Here is an 11,665-nt window from a genome sequence, read left to right on the forward strand (position 1 = left end):
TAGTCCAGTATTCTATTTCTGGCAGTGGTCAGTATTAAACGCATTAGAAACCCCCACAGAGAATGATTTTGGAACAGTTTGCCAACATCAATTAGTAGCTGGCTTTTTATCCTAAGTAAGAAGGTTTACATCTCTTATTTTTAAAGGATATCCTATCTCATTGGCCACAGAAATCATATTAAGTTCTTGACCTCTGATGTCCAAGGGCAGAGAGTTCTATTGCTTAATTATGTATAATTTCAAAAAAGCAATTTCTTTTCTTTTCTTTTGTTGATTTTTTTCTTGTATTATGAAAGAGGGTAAACAATACTATCCAATTTACCTTGTCTAAATCAATAATTATTTCGATGCTTTTATCATGTCCCCTCTTATTCATCTCCTCTCTAAATTAAGAAAGGCCATTCTTTTCAATCTCTCCCCATTCCTGTTGTCAGAAACAAGAATTCACCATGGAGTGTTAGAATAGAGCTTAAATTTGCCAAATCTCTTCCTGCATGAGTTAAAAGAAAGATTAAGAGAGAAGGAGATTTGGAAACAGAGAGCATTATTAGTTAGACCCTTATGGATTATGTCAGTGCGCTGTAGATCGTAAGAAATACACAACATTGACATCAATACGTTACATAATGATGTGTAAAGTACATATGCTCTGTAACTGATGTAAAAGTAGACAAGTTGCTTTTCTTGAGCTCTCTAACTATAATGAATTTAAGCGTAGTTCGTTTCCATAGATACCTGTATGGTACCAAACATTTTGGGGAAACACGAAGTAATCCATTACAGTAGCAAATGATTAATTTTTGGTTTTAGACATCCTCACCGAAGCACTCCCTGGCAGCATTGTGCAGTGCAGAGCCACCCAGCCTCAGTTTCCCAACTGGTCTTTCACTGCTCTTCCCAGCCTCCAACATCTTCTGGGTTACAGTGACTTAGTCCTATAGTTAGGTCACTTCCAGTTCTGCTCCATCTAGGACACTCAAAGTCCAAAACAAGGATGAAGCAACACAAACTTAAACTTTTCCCTTTCCTCCAGGAGATCCTTCCTCCCACAGGGACAGCCTCATATCTGCACTCTCTCTCCCTGTCTGATCTCCTCCAACTGACCAAGGCTCTTCTTTTTAACTCCCTTCCTGGAAGCCTGCCTTTTGCTCAGTTCAAGCTGACCGGTCCTTCAATAGCCCATTACCCGGTTCGTCCCTTACATGGAGGCTTGTGTGCCCCATTACATTTGATTACAATTTTTTGTTGTAATACACTCAGGTATCAATAAGAACAACTTCAGAGCAATTACAGTGTAACTACAGTGTTCAATATTATAGCATACATGTAACAAAAATCTAAATACACTATCATTACTTTGTAACTATAGTCTATTCAGTGTTCTGGTAGTAAGAAGTGTATCCAATCATTTCTAATTATATGGATTTCATGTAACTATTTTCATGTGCCACAGTATCACTCTACCAAACCGCTCAGAGTCTGATGGCAGGAAATGTTTATCGATTAAGAGACAGATTTTCAAAAGAGCTCGTCACTCAATTGCTCCCAATTAGGGTTGGGTTTTCTAAAAGGTTCCACTTAGGCCACTTAATGAAGTGGCAAGATTTTCATAAGTGCTCAGCACACATGATTTCCAGACATCTCGGTGGGAGCTGCTGGGTGCTGAGCACTTTTCAAAAGTCTGGCCACTTCACTTACATGGAAATCTTTTGAAAATGTTCCCTCCGATATGGAAGAAGGGGCCTTCAGAAAATCTGGCCCTAAGAATTAAATGTGTACACGCTTTGGCTACTGTGCACATAATCTTTGAATCTTGAAAGCAACAAAACAAATTAGGGAACAAATCTGGCAGCACACCATGTTCAATATATGATGCACAGTGTTTCTTTATCTTCTTCAGAGTGTTTCAAAGCCAGGCTATGCAAGGATGTGCAATGGCCAGAATCATATCTGTGCTGGTATTGTCTGTTTTTGAAATAATTATTCCATTAATTAACCTCAAAATGGTAGTAAATGTCAGACATCGGTTGACCTAGTGGCATTTAGACCCTGATCCAGATGCCACCAGTGCTGGAATTCAGGCTTCAGACTTTTATCCAAAGTCTGCTCTGAATCTAGCATCAGAACTGAACTCAGGAGGATGTGCACCCGTGCATAGTTTCCAATATTTACACTTGTATCATCCATTCACTCTTGTGGCCACCGCCCAATCACTACCTCTCCCCCAAAAGGGGCACTCAATTTTCCATTGATGGCTTCTGGGTAAGGGAACTCAGGCCTCCACCTTACTTTGGTCTTTCCAGAGGGTTGCTTGCTGGCTGGTTCCCCACCCAGCTCATTCTGGGAGACTGCTAGCTCAGGCATCACCTTCACAATCTAATAGGAATCTTCCAGCTAGGACTGGTTGGAAAATTGAGTTTCATTGTAACAAAAGTTTTCATGGAAAGTGTCTGCTTTCCACAGAAAATGTTGACTTTTAATTGAAAGCAATGTAAAAACTTCAGTGTTTTGTTTTTATCTGAAGCAGGAAATTTCAGCCAAAAGATAAAAGCTTTAGCTGAAAACTAATTTTTTTTATATGGAAATGCCATTGTGGTGCTTCATGGGAGTCCAGATGCCTCATGCTCTCCCATTCTCCTCTATGGCTTGGCTACCTGGCCACACTACACCACCCATAATGCACAGCAGATATGGGACTTCCATGATCCTTTGTGCAAGAGGGGAGACCATAGTGAGGCAAATAGAAAGGAGCACAAACACTGCCAACTTAAGTGCAAGAGTGTAATAAGAAAAGCCAAAGAGGAGTTTGAAGAACGGCTAGCCAAAAACTCCAAAGGTAATAACAAAATGTTTTTTAAGTACATCAGAAGCAGGAAGCCTGCTAAACAACCAGTGGGGCCCCTTGACGATCAAAATACAAAAGGAGTGCTTAAAGATGATAAAGTCATTGCGGAGAAACTAAATGGATTCTTTGCTTCAGTCTTCACGGCTGAGGATGTTAGGGAGATTCCCAAACCTGAGCTGGATTTGTAGGTGACAAATCTGAGGAACTATCACAGATTGAAGTGTCACTAGAGGAGGTTTTGGAATTAATTGATAAATTCAACATTAACAAGTCACCGGGACCAGATGGCATTCACCCAAGAGTTCTGAAAGAACTCAAAAGTGAAGTTGCGGAACTATTAACTAAGGTTTGTAACCTGTCCTTTAAATCAGCTTCGGTACCCATTGACTGGAAGTTAGCTAATGTAACGCCAATATTTAAAAAGGGCTCTAGAGGTGATCCCGGCAATTACAGACCGGTAAGTCTAACGTCGGTACCGGGCAAATTAGTTGAAACAATAGTAAAGAATAAAATTGTCAGACACATAGAAAAACATAAACTCTTGAGCAATAGTCAACATGGTTTCTGTAAAGGAAAATCGTGTCTTACTAATCTATTAGAGTTCTTTGAAGGGGTCAACAAACATGTGGACAAGGGGGATCCGGTGGACATAGTGTACTTAGATTTCCAGAAAGCCTTTGACAAGGTCCCTCACCAAAGGCTCTTACGTAAATTAAGCTGTCATGGGATAAAAGGGAAGGTCCTTTCATGGATTGAGAACTGGTTAAAGGACAGGGAACAAAGGGTAGGAATTAATGGTAAATTCTCAGAATGGAGAGGGGTAACTAGTGGTGTTCCCCAAGGGTCAGTCCTAGGACCAATCCTATTCAATTTATTCATAAATGATCTGGAGAAAGGGGTAAACAGTGAGGTGGCAAAGTTTGCAGATGATACTAAACTACTCAAGATAGTTAAGACCAAAGCAGATTGTGAAGAACTTCAAAAAGAACTCACAAAACTAAGTGATTGGGCAACAAAATGGCAAATGTAATTTAATGTGGATAAATGTAAAGTAATGCACATTGGAAAAAATAACCCCAACTATACATACAACATGATGGGGGCTAATTTAGCTACAACGAGTCAGGAAAAAGTTCTTGGAGTCATTGTGGATAGTTCTCTGAAGATGTCCATGCAATGTGCAGAGGCGGTCAAAAAAGCAAACAGGATGTTAGGAATCATTAGAAAGGGGATAGAGAAAAAGACTGAGAATATATTATTGCCCTTATATAAATCCATGGTATGCCCACATCTCGAATACTGTGTACAGATGTGGTCTCCTCACCTCAAAAAAGATATTCTAGCACTAGAAAAGGTTCAGAAAAGAGCAACTAAAATGATTAGGGGTTTAGCGAGGGTCCCATACGAGGAAAGATTAAAGAGGCTAGGACTCTTCAGCTTGGAAAAGAGAAGACTAAGGGGGGATATGATAGAGGTATATAAAATCATGAGTGATGTGGAGAAAGTGGATAAGGAAAAGTTATTTACTTATTCCCATAATACAAGAACTAGGGGTCACCAAATGAAATTAATAGGCAGCAGGTTTAAAACAAATAAAAGGAAGTTCTTTTTCACGCAGCGCACAGTCAACTTGTGGAACTCCTTACCTGAGGAGGTTGTGAAGGCTAGGACTATAACAATGTTTAAAAGGGGACTGGATAAATTCATGGTGGCTAAGTCCATAAATGGCTATTAGCTAGGATGGGTAAGAATGGTGTCCCTAGCCTCTGTTCGTCAGAGGAAGGAGATGGATGGCAGGAGAGAGATCACTTGATCATTGCCTGTTAGGTTCATTCTCTCTGGGGCACCTGGCATTGGCCACTGTCAGTAGACAGATACTGGTCTAGATGGACCTTTGGTCTGACCCAGTACGGCCGTTCTTATGTTCTTATAGTGCATTCTGGAAGATGTAGTACAGCAAGGCAGCCCAGTCCATAGAGTAGAATGGGATATTAGACATCTGAACTACAGTTCCCAGGAGGCATGTGATGGCATTTCTGAATTTAAGTTTTCAATTTTCTGCCTAGATATTTTGAGCTTTTGACTTTTCACCAAAATGTCAAAAATTTCCATGGAAAATACCTATGAAAAGGATTTTTTCTTCATTTTCATCAAAAATTTCCATGGGAAACCAAACACAGACATTTCCTGACAAGGTCCACTTCCATTCGTTTCGAGGTGTCTGCATTTGTTTACTGAAGTTTCATTTGTTTGGCTCCAAATAATTTCATTCCTAAAATCTATTTGGGACTATTAAAATGTTTAGTTTTGAAACATTTTGTCTTGACTTTTAGATCATATTAAAATGGGATATATTATATACATCATAAATCATACCATAATATTATTTTTAATATATTAAAATCTTGACTAAATGAATTTAAACATTTTGTCTTTTTCCCTGTAGAACATTTTGATTTCAATAAAACTGTATTTTTATGGCAATCTGTTCTGTCAAAAAATGTGATCAGCCCTAGTTATAATAATGTGTGCATGCCTACGTAGATGAAGTGACAGTATTCAAGTGTTTGGGCCTCTTCTTTCAAACCCTTCCATTAATAGTCACCCTATAGCAGTGGTTTTCAACCTTTTTTCATTAGCAGACCCCTAAAAATTTTTGAATGCAAGTGTGGACCTCTTTAGAAATCTTAAGACCCAGACTGAAAACCACTATTCCACGGTAACAGCAACCTTTCAGAGACCCTTTAAACATAGTCTGCAGACCCCCATGGGTCAGTGAAGCACAGGTTGAAAACCATTGCCCTACAATACATTGTAATCAATGAGATTCAATGGGAGTAAAAATTACAGGATTGAACCATTTATTAGTTTCCTAATTTGACTAAGCAAGGAGAGATGTATTCACCAAGAAGATGTCTTTGCTTTTGACAGTAAAAATAGAGTTCAGTTCCAAATGAGCTGCACATGTTCATTTTGTTAGTGATCATAGTTGTTATGGATTTATGCAACTATGATTTATTACTCAAGCTGGTTGTAAAATGAAGGTTCCTCACCCTTGGGAAATTCAATTTTTTTAATCAAAAATCAGAAAACAAAAACCTTTTTTGTTTTTTTTCAGTAAAAAGACAAAGTTTTCTGCAGAAAACAAACACTTTCACAAAAATTTCTTTGCTGAAAAACAATTTTCTGTTGAAAAACAGCTCTGATGGAAAATTTTGACCAGACTTAATTACCTTATCTATTTTTGCTTTCAGGAACACTGCTGGCCCTCCCTCTCTTCTCTGCGCTACCTGTGAGCACTACATAGAAAGACCCTTGCAACTAGCCATCTTAGTTCCACTACAATACAAAAATATTTTAAAATATTTATTATTTTGACTTCATGCAGATACAAGGAAGAATCATTGTTACATTTTAAATTACAACACAGGAAAAATTAAAATTAAAACACACTCTTTTTTCCTACAGTCTAGATAATCTCTGGTGAAACAAACTTCAACAAAAAAGCAAAACAAAGCAAAGTTAATTATGTTGCTTGGAAACTCTACTAAAAATATTATCAATGAAACATTGTAACATGTTCCAGAAGTTGATCTCAGTTGTGTATCACACTGTAACAGGGGTCTACTGGCCCTTAAAACTGGGGAGTGAAATCTCCAGGGCCATATTTTCCCATTCTAGGGTGTTTTTTTTAAAGACAGATTTGTGGGACAGAGGAAACAAAGAAGTCCTGGGGTGGCAGTTTGTGGTTTTTGGGAAAAATCCAGGCTTCTGGTTCAGCCTGAAGTGTAGGTGGATCACTCAGCCAGCCTCTGACCAAGGGAATATAGTGTCATGAATTGTGGGGATCTGTAAGTCACTACAGCAAAACATATTGGGAAAGTGAGCAGGAAAAAGGGAGCTTCCACCATAAATAGTGTAACATGAATGCAACAAAGACTCTGGCCCACTGAATTTTTCAGTGGATGAGTACTATGGAAGACACACTAAGCCTAAGAGCTAAGGTGAAACCACTAACTCAGTTTCTGTGCAGCCTCTTGAGGCCATCTAATTATATCTATATATAATTTTTTTTAAAAAACAAATCTCTGAAAGTTAAAGGCAATGACAGCAGCAGGAGAAATAAAATCACTCAAGTGGAAAAGAAGCTGTTCTTGGAATTATCATAATTAAATTATAGCCGTTATGAGGGTAAGCAGAAACAAACCTGCAAATCACCCCAGTACCAACCACTAAAATATAAGTTTTCTCCCTAACTCATTAATTTCCCTGCATTCGTATTGTCAATTACAATTAATTAGAAGGAATTATTAATCAGAAATTATTTTTCCATTATTGTATTGGAAAACAACATACTCCCTTCTAAAATAAAAATGTGCAATGACATTACAAATACTTCAATGTATTTTACAGTAATGGTAATCTAATATGATCAATTACTAAATATACACACATATGACTAAGCAAACTACTTAATAATGTTATTTAACACATCTCTATTAGATGGCAATATCAGCCTCTTCCTGGTGGGGAGGGGAGCTGAGGTGGTATAAACTGGAAATTGAGGGGCTGCACTCCATAACCCCAAGGCCCAGCCCCTCTCTATGGCCCTGCTCCCTGCTCCTCCTCAGGTAAGTGCCAGTCTCATCTCCTCCTCTCTCACCCCACCCCCTGAGGCCCTGCCCCGTGGCCAGGTTGGAGTCCAGAAGCTGGAGCTAGGCAGTGTGAGTCATCTGCTGTGCTGGCTGGTGCCATGGTGCAGGTGGCTGCAGAGCTCCTCTGTCTCCTCCTTCTGCAGCTGTTGGTGCCCAAAGCCCCGGGGCTGCAGCTGATACTCATGTCCTCACCTCCCTTTGACTGTTTTCAGCTGGTAACAGCTGCCTGGGCAGGGGGACCTGGCTCCAGGGCCAGCAGAGCCCTCAGGGAGCAGCAACTGCAGGGGACAGAGCCCAGGAGCCCAGGCCAGAGCAGGTCAGTCTAGGCAACTGTAGGGAGCCTTGGAACCTCCCCCTGTCCTGGGTGGCATTCCCCGGCTGGGGGGCAAATGGGCCAGGGGCTGCTCTTGGGCCCCCTGGTCTGCTGCCCGGGTTTACGCCTCTGCTACTGCTGCCTTCAGAGCTGGGCACCTGGCAAGCTGCCGCCGCCCTCTCCACTCTGCCTTCAGAGCTGGGCACCTGGCAAGCCGCCGCCGCCACCCTCTCCACTCTGCCTTCAGAGCTGGGCACCTGGCAAGCCGCCGCCGCCACCCTCTCCACTCTGCCTTCAGAGCTGGGTGGCCAAAGAGCGGCAGCTGCTAAGGGGTGGCTACAAGGAAGCTAAGGCTAATTTTGGGGTGGCTGTACCCCCGCAACCACCCCAGTACCACCCCTGACCAATATTGTTATTTATAGTGTTAATAGAAATATTGGTAGTGAAACTATTTGATTTGGTTAAACTCAATTTTACAGGTTTAATATTTTTGTTTGAAAAAATTGGAATGGGATAGGAAAGATGATTAGCTTTAATGACCGACAGCAAGCTGAGTAGTTGCTCAAAAATGCCAAAACAAGTGAAGCACAAGCAAAAACTCATGTTCTGTGTACATTAATAGGCCTTAATTTTAAGACTTTTAATCTTAAAGATGGGACTTAACAAAAAAATCAAGGTCAGATTAAGGGATATGTATTATAGGCCTGGGCCCAGCGCTCCAGCTCCTTGAGTCATGTGATTACATGAGAATCTCATATTTTATTTTTTTTTACTAGTAGGTTTCTAGTCCCCTTAGTTATGCAGAAAAGCTTGAAAATATGACCCAGTTTAAGCGATGCAGTGATGTCTGCCTGAGTTCCAAAAGAGTCAGGAACAACAGTTCTGAGAGGTGGGGACTGCCTCGTGCATTCCAGTAAGGTGTTAATGCCAAGACCCACTGCTCTGAGGAGGGCTCTGCTATCACAGCTCCAACTGGGGGCTCATCAGTGGGCAGCAACAGAGGGGGGTGGGACGACAGTCCTGGGTGTGTGGGCTGATCACAGGATGACAATGAGCCATAAATGTGAGGCAGCTGCTTAAAAGACAAATATGATGCTAGGGTGTTTCACGCAAAGCATTTCCAGTAGATATAGAGAAGTACTAATGACATTGCACAAGGCATTGGTAAGACCTCATTTGGAGTACTGTGCACAGTTCTGGTTACCCATGTTCAAGAAAGTTGAATTCAAACTGGAACAGGAGAAGAGCTATTAGGAAGATCAGGGGAATTAAGAGCCTATTTTAGGAGAGGAGGCTAAAAGAATTTGGCTTGTCTAGCAGAGCAAAATGAAGGCCGAGAGGGGATATGATTGTTCTCCATAAATATATCTGGAGAGTTGTGACCAGGCTTTCTGTGGGATTAAAACATTCTTATACTCTTTACAAATACTATATAAATTATCTAGCAGAGTGGAATAACATCTAACCACAGTCTATATGAAGTTACAGTTATGCTTTCTCAGAGCCCCTCTGGGCTATGAACCCAACTCCAATCAAAACCGGTGTTTGGCAAGAGAAGAGTGCAGGGGGCCCACACACTCACCTAAACAAATTCTTTTCAGTCATTGGGAAAATGTAATATGGACCCACAGAGGAGTAGGCTCTCTTCCCTTTGCCACATTCGGAAAAGGAAGAAAATGTGGCCTCATGCCTTTCTGAGACATGAGGAGGTTCCCTTATCACTTCTACTCTAAGTGGGGGCAGGGCCATGGTGCAGGAACAAGGCCATAGAATGGGGTCATGGTGGCCCCCATTTCATGTTGTGACTAGAAACCTGGATTGCCAAATCTGACCCTGATGAAAATCCTGGATCTGGACACCCACAAATTTCAGAAAAGTTTGGATCTTTATCTGAATTTTGTTCTTTGGGCCCATCTCTATTAAAAATTGCTATTACAACAGCCTCTAGAGGACAATCCTTACTTAGCAAGGCAATCACTTGATGACATAATCAGCCTTTTCCATTTGTAATGTAGGTTATCTGTATATTACTTTGATCAATCAGCCCTCACAGAGGGAATGCTGATCACAACACATCAGTTGTGTTGTTCTAGCCAGTCCTTCAGCACCCACTGTGGCCAGGCTGTCAGTGACACCAGACATCCAATCAGCATAGCACACCGCAGCCTAGAACCCCTGGGTGATCCACCTGTCTCAGTCTCCCAAGTAGCTAGGACTACAGGAGCACACCACCACACCCAATACATATTACCACATAGTTCATAATCTCTAGGGGTTCAGAAAGAAAATACAGCGTGAAAAAAGGAAGTGCTAGCTAGCAAAAGACCTGGTTAGGTGAATGATGTGCTGGGAAAACCAAATCACAATGAAGAATGTTAGTAGTGGGATTATTATTGGCAGATGCATGTTACGTAACTCTAGACCAGGGGTTGCCAACCTCTGGCACACAACTCGCCAGGGTAAGTACCCTGGCAGGCCAGGCCAGTTTGGTTACCTGCCATGTCAGTTCACCGCTCCAGGCCAATGGGAGTGGCAGGAAGCCATGGCCAGCACATCCCTCGCCCGTGCCGCCTCCCACAACCCCCATTGGCCTGGGATAGCGAACCGCAGCAGTGAGAGCCACATGCCAGAGGTTGTCAACCCCTGCTGTAGACACTATGACTAGACCTCTGCTCTATGGAAACAGTTTGCTCAAAATGTCAGGGTCTTTTGTCTAATTTTCTACAGAAATGGGGAGAGGAGCTGTAGTTACTGAGTTTGCTTTCTTTTTCAAGAGCAGACATAGTTATAAAATATTTAATATTACAGTCCTGACCACTGTTAAGCAGAGCGAACAAGAGGCTGAGTATGGGAAACCACTGAGTTCTGGCAACAATAATGCATACTATGGATTCCAGACATTCATTAAATAGGGAAAGAGAAATTCACATGTTCTAGGGTTTACAAATTCTCTGTTCATTCAAACAATGTTAATACAAAAATAGAACAAACTGGAGATGAAACTGTGCCTCTGTGGAGGCTAGGGTTTGAAACCTGTTAATGGGTGAACTTCAAATGGTATCTAGTGGCATTTTTGGATTATGAATATCACAAAATCAGGCTCTCTCATTAAATTTGCAGAGCTTCCTCATTTTCAGCCACTGAAAATACTCCAAGAACAGTTTTCCCCATATTTCCACTTTTGGTTCTAGCTGAGGCCAAGAAGTACAAAGATCTACAGATAAAATTTTAAATTAACAAAATATTTTCTCAGGTTCATAAACTTTAGTTTTGGTTGAGTTCTAATCCCATTCAAACTGGTTCACTTACTTCTATGTGAAATTGAATCTTTGCCCCGTCTAGTCCAGCAAAGTTTGTGAGAGATGCAAAGTGTTAAGATGTCTCCTTACAACAAAGTATATATTTAATATCTATTTATATTTTATACTGTATTTTATTCTATTCATATACAGATACATCTTTAATATCTATATACCTGATAGAAGAAAGGAAGATAATGATGGAATCTGCGACAGAGTGATGGCCAATGATCAGCAAAGGAAAACAGGAAGCAAAGATTTAAGATGGCACAGGAGACATGCAAATGTTTCTATGATTCTCTCTGTAACCATGGGAACTACACATGGTGAAAAACCTCACACAGATTTTACATCAGAGTAATTCCATTGGTTCAATGGAATTACTTCTGATTTATATCTAGTGACTGGTGAGAGATGAAGCAAGCTTAAGATGGAAAGACAGTATTTTAGGGGGTACAACCAGGCATAACTGGGAGGAATTGGAATGAAACACATAAAAGTCAAATGAAATAGGAAGATCAGGAAAACATTCCTAAGAAATCAGTAAGGCTAT

At 40.9% G+C, this 11,665-nt stretch overlaps 1 long non-coding RNA gene across 2 annotated transcripts in view; it reads right to left on the reverse strand.

Annotated features, from left to right (window-relative positions):
* Positions 1 to 11,383, reverse strand: part of LOC120385008 — a 123,413-nt gene extending 112,030 nt beyond the window's left edge. For both annotated transcript variants that reach the window (XR_005589203.1, XR_005589202.1), the window contains exon 1: positions 11,289 to 11,383. This is a non-coding gene — a long non-coding RNA (uncharacterized LOC120385008). The remainder of the gene's footprint in view (positions 1 to 11,288) is intronic.
* Between the last annotated feature and the right edge of the window lie 282 nt (positions 11,384 to 11,665).

The sequence above is a fragment of the Mauremys reevesii genome, linkage group 1 (genome assembly GCF_016161935.1).
Source record: "Mauremys reevesii isolate NIE-2019 linkage group 1, ASM1616193v1, whole genome shotgun sequence".
NCBI lineage: Eukaryota > Metazoa > Chordata > Testudines > Geoemydidae > Mauremys > Mauremys reevesii.